Source organism: Physeter macrocephalus, chromosome 16 (assembly GCF_002837175.3).
Source record: "Physeter macrocephalus isolate SW-GA chromosome 16, ASM283717v5, whole genome shotgun sequence".
Taxonomy (NCBI): Eukaryota; Metazoa; Chordata; class Mammalia; order Artiodactyla; family Physeteridae; genus Physeter; species Physeter macrocephalus.
In genome coordinates, this window is record NC_041229.1 from 34,163,300 (window position 1) to 34,169,485 (window position 6,186).

The window sequence follows — 6,186 nt, forward strand, 5'->3', positions numbered from 1 at the left end:
GGGGGCTGGGAGCTGAGGCTCGGGCTTCAGTCAGATCCCAGGGAGAGGACTGGGGTTGGCTGCGTGAACACAGCCTGAAGGGGGCTAGTGAACTACAGCTAGCCGGTAGGGAGTCCTGGAAAAGTCTGGAGCTGCCGAAGAGACAAGAGACTTTTTCTTGCCTCCTTGTTTCCTGGTGCGCGAGGAGAGGGGATTAAGAGCACTGCTTAAAGGAGCTCCAGAGATGGGAGTGAGCCACGGCTATCAGCGTGGACCCCAGAGACAGGCATAAAACACCAAGGCTGCTGCTGCAGCCACTAAGAATCCTGTGTGCAAGCACAGGTCACTATCCACACCTCTCCTCCCGGGAGACTGCATCTTGCCACTGTCAGGGTCCCGGGATCCAGGGACAACTTCTCCAGGAGAACACATGGCACACCTCAGGCTGATGCAGTATCATGCCGGCCTCTGCCACCGCAGGCTCGCCCCAAACTCTGTACCCCTCTCTATCCCCAGGCCTGAGTGACCCAGAGCCCCCAAATCAGTGGCTCCTTAAACCCCATCCTGTCTGAATGAAGAACAGACACGCTCAGGCGACCTACATGCAGAGGCAGGTCCAAATCCAAAGCTGAACCCCAGGAGCTGTGGGAACAAAGAAGAGAAAGGGAAATCTATCCCAGCAGCCTCAGGAGTACTGGATTAAATCTCCACAATCAACGTGAGGTACCCTGCATCTGTTTAATACCTGAATAGACAACGAATCATCCCAAATTGAGGAGGTGGACTTTGGGGGCAAAGATATATATATTTTTTCTCTTTTTCTTTTTTTTGTTTTAAATCTTTTTCTTTCTTTCTTTCTTTCTTCTTTTTTCTCCATTTTATTCTGAGCCATGTGGATGACAGGCTCTTGGTGCTCCAGCCAGGCATCAAGGCTGTGCCTCTGAGGTGGGAGAGTCACGTTCAGGACACTGGTCCACAAAGAACATCCCACTTCCACACACTATCAAATGGCCAAAATCTCCCAGAGATCTCCATCTCAATGCCAAGACCCAGCTCCACTCAAAGACCAGCAAGCTCCAGTGCTAGACACCCTATGCCAAACAATAACAAGACAGGAACACAAACCCACCCATTAACAGAAAGGCCGCTTAAAATCATAATAAGGCCACAGACACACCAAAACACAACACCAGACGTGGACCTGCCCAGCAGAAATACAAGATCCAGCCTCATCCACAAGAACACAGGCACGAGTCCCCTCCACCAGGAAGCCTACACAACCAACTGAACCAAACTCAGCCACTGGGGGCAGACACCAAAAACAATGAGAGCTATGAACCTGCAGCCTGCAGAAAGGAGACCCCAAACACAGTAAGTTAAACAAAATGAGAAGAAACAGAAACACACAGCAGATGAAGGAGCAAGGTAAAAACCCACCAGACCTAACAAATGAAGAGGAAATAGGTAGTATACCTGAAAAAGAATTCAGAATAACGATAGTAAAGATGATCCAAAATCTTGGAAATAGAATGGAGAAAATATAAGAATCCTTTAACAAGGACCTAGAAGAACTAAATAGCAAACAAACAGTGATGAACAACACAATAAATGAAATTAAAAATTCTCTGGAAGGGATCAATAGCAGAATAACTGAGGCAGAAGAACGGATAAGTGACCTGGAAGATAAAATATTGGAAATAATTACTGGAGAGAAGAATAAAGAAAAAACAATGAAAATAATTGAGGACAGTCTGAGAGATCTCTGGTACAACATTAAATGCACCAACATTCGAATTATAAGGGTCCCAGAAGAAGAAGAGAAAAAGAAAGGAACTGGGAAAATATTTGAAGGGATTAATTGAAAACTTCCCTAATATGGGAAAGGAAATAGTTAATCAAGTCCAGGAAGCACAGAGGGTCCCATACAGGATAAATCCAAGGAGAAACATGCCAAGACACATATTAATCAAACTATCAAAAACTAAATACAAAAATATATATATTAAAAGCAGCAAGGAATAAACAACAAATAACATACAAGAGAATCCTCATAAGGTTAACACCTGAACTTTCAGCAGAAACTCTACAAGCCAGAAGGGAGTGGCATGACATATTTAAAGTGATGAAGGGGAAAAGCATACAACCAAGATTACTCTACCCAGCAAGGATCTCATTCAGATTTGATGGAGAAATTAAAGCTTTAGAGACAAGCAAAACTTAAGAAAGTTCAGCACCACCAAACCAGCTTTACAACAAATGCTAAAGGAACTTCTTTAGGCAGGAAACACAAGAGAAGGAAAAGACCTACAATAATAAACCCAAAACAATTAAGAAAATGGTAATTGGAACATACATATGGATAATTACCTTGAATATAAATGGATTAAATGCTCCAACCAAAAGATAAAGACTGGCAGAATGGATACAAAAGCAAGACCTGTGTATATGCTGTCTACAATAGACCCACTTCAGACCTAGGGACACATATAGACTGAAAGTGAGGGGATGGAAAAAGATAGTCCATGCAAACGGAAATCAAAAGAAAGCTGGAGTAGCAACTCTCATATCAGACAAAATAGACTTTAAAATAAAGACTATTACAAGAGACAAAGAAGGACACTACATAATGATCAAGGGATCAATCCAAGGAGTAAATATAGCAATTGTAAACATTTATGCACCCAATATAGGAGGACTTCAATACATAAGGCAAATACTAACAGCTATAAAAGGAGAAATTGACAGTAACACAATCATAGCAGGGGACTTTAACACCCCACTTTCACCAACGGACAGATCATCCAAAATGAAAATAAATAAGGAAACACAAGCTTTAAATGGTACATTACACAAGATGGATTTAATTGATATTTATAGACATTCCATCCAAAAACAACAGAATACACTTCTCAAGTGCTCATTGAACATTCTCCAGGATAGATCATATCTTCGGTCACAAATCAAGCTATGGTAAATTTTAGAAAATTGAAATCATATCAAGTATCTTTTCTGACCACAATGCTATGAGACTAGATATCAATTAAAGGAAAAAAATCTGTAAAAAATACAAACACATTGAGGCTAAACAATACACTACTTAATAACCAAGAGATTACTGAAGAAATCAAAGACAAAATCAAAAACTATCTAGAAACAAATGACAATGAAAACACAACGACCCAAAACCTATGGGATGCAGCAAAAGCAGTTCTAAGAGAGAAGTTTATAGCAATACAATCCTACCTTAAGAAACAAGAAACATCTCAAATAAACAACTTAACCTTACACCTAAAGCAATTAGAGAAAGAAGAACAAAAAAACCACAAGTTAGCAGAAGGAAAGCAATCATAAAGATCAGATCAGAAATAAATGAAAAAGAAATGAAGGAAACTATAGCAAAGATCTATAAAACTAAAATTGGTTCTTTGAGAAGATAAACAAAATTGATAAACCATTAGCCAGACTCATCAAGAAAAAAAGGGAGAAGACTCAGATCAATAGAATTAGAAATGAAAAAGGAGAAGTAATAACTGACACTGCAGAAATACAAAGGATCATGAGAGATTACAAGCAACTCTATGCCCATAAAATGGACAACCTAGAAACAATGGACAAATTCTTAGAAATGCACATCCTTCCGAGACTGAACCAGGAAGAAATAGAAAATATGAACAGACAAATAGCAAGCACCGAAATGGAAACTGTGATTAAAAATCTTCCAACAGGGACTTCCCTGGTGGCCCAGTGGTTACAAATTTGCCTGCCAATGCAGAGGACATGGGTTCGAGCCCTGGTCCAGGAAGATCCCACATGCTACAGAGCAAATAAGCCCACATGCCACAACTAATAAGCCTGCACACTGGAGCCCCCAAGCCACAACTACTGAAGCCCACACACCACAACGGAGAGCAGACCCCGCTCACCACAACTAGAGAAAGCCCACACGTAGCAATGACAACCCAATGCAGCCAAAAATAAATAATAAATAAATTTTAAAAAGAAAAAAATCTTCCAACAAACAAAAGCCCAAGTCCAGATGGCTTCACAGGTGAATTCCATCAAACATTTAGAGAAGAGCAAACATCTATTCTTCTCAACTCTTCCAAAATATAGCAGACGGAGGAACACTCCCAAACTCATTGTATGATGCCACCATCACCCTGATACCAAAAGCAGACAAAGATGTCACAAAGAAAGAAAACTACAGGCCAATATCACTGATGAACATAGATGCAAAAATCCTCAACAAAATACTGGCAAACAGAATCCAACAGTACATTAAAAGGATCATATACCATGATCAAGAGGGATTTATCTCAGGAATGTAAGGATTCTTCAATACATGCAAATCAATCAATGTGATACACCATACTAAAAAACTGAAGGAGGAAAAACCATATGATCATCTCAATAGATGCAGAAAAATCTTTCGACAATATTCAACACCCATTTATGATAAAAATCCTCCAGAAAGTAGGCATAGAGGGAGCTTACCTCAACATAATAAAGGCTATATATGACAAACCACAGCCAAAATCATCCTCAATGGTGAAAAACTGAAACCATTTCCACTAAGATCAGGAAAAAGACAAGGTTGCCCACCTTCACCACTATTATTCAACATAGTTTTGGAAGTTTTAGCCACAGCAATAAGAGAAGAAAAAGAAAAAAAAGGAATACAAATCAGAAAAGAAGAAGTAAAGCTGTCACTGTTTGCAGTGACATAAATAGAGACAAACATACAGAATCCTAAAGATACCACCAGAAAACTACTAGAGCTAATAAATGAATTTGGTAAAGTTGAAGGACACAAAATTAATGCACAGAAATCTCTTGCATTCTTGTACACTAATGATGAAGTATCTGAAAGAGAATTTAAGGAAACACTCCCATTTATCTTTGCAACCAAAAGAATAAAATACCTAGGAATAAACGTACCTAGGGAGACAAAATACCTGTATGCAAACTACTATAAGACACTGATGAAAGAAATCAAAGAAGACACAAAGATGGAGAAATATATCATGTTCTTGGATAGGAAGACTCAATACTGTGAAAATGACTATACTACCTAAAGCAATCTACAGATTCAATACAATCCCTATCAATTACCAATGACCTTTTTTACAGAAATAGAACAAGAAATCTTAAAATATGTTTGGAGACACAAAAGACCCCGAAGAGCCAAAGCAGTCGTGAGGGAATAAAACAGAGCTGGAGTAATCAGGCTCCCGGGTTTCAGGCTATACTACAAAGCTAGAGTAATCAAGACAATATGGTACTGGCACAAAAACAGAAATATAGATCAATGGAACAGGATAGAAAGCCCAGAGATTAACCTACAAACATATGGTCACCTTATCTTTGATAAGTAGGCAAGAACATACAGTGGAGAAAAGACAGCCTCTTCAACAAGTGGTGATGGGAAAACTGGACAGCTACATGTAAAAGTATGAAATTAGAACACTCCCTAACACCACACACAAGAATAAACTCAAAATAGATTAAAGACCTAAATGTAAGGCCAGACACTATTAAACTCTTAGAGGAAAACATAGGCAGAACACTCCATGACATAAATCACAGCAAGATCCTTTTTGACTCACCTCCTAGAGAGATAGAAATAAAAACAGAAATAATGAAATGGGACCTAAAGAAACTTAAAACCATTTGCACAACAAAGGAAACCATAAACAAGATGAAAAGACAACCCTCATATTAGGAGAAAATATTTGCAAATGAAGCAACAGACAAAGGATTAATCTCCAAAATTTACAAGCAGCTCATGCAGCTCAATATCATAAAAACAAACAACCCAATCCAAAAATGGGCAGAAGATCTATATAGACATTTATCCAAAGAATATATACAGATTACCAACAAACACATGAAAGAATACTCAACATCATTAACCATTAGAGAAATGCAAATGAAAACTACAATGAGATATGATCTCACACCTGTCATAATGGCCATCATCAAAAAATCTACAAACAAAAAATTCTTGAGAGGGTGTGGAGAAAGGGAACCCACTTGCACTGTTGGTGGGAATGTAAATTGTTAGAGCCACTATGGAGAACAGTCTGGAGGTTCCTTAAAAAACTAAAAATAGAACTACCGTATGACCCAACAATCCCACTACTGGGCATATACCCTGAGAAAACCATAATTCAAAAAGAGACTTGTACCACAATGTTCATTGCAGCT

At 38.9% G+C, this 6,186-nt stretch overlaps 1 protein-coding gene across 1 annotated transcript in view; it reads right to left on the minus strand.

Moving 5' to 3' along the window:
- CNTN5 (contactin 5) overlaps positions 1-6,186 on the minus strand; it is a 1,454,884-nt gene that overhangs the window by 995,537 nt on the left and 453,161 nt on the right. The gene's annotated exons all lie outside the window — the stretch shown is intronic.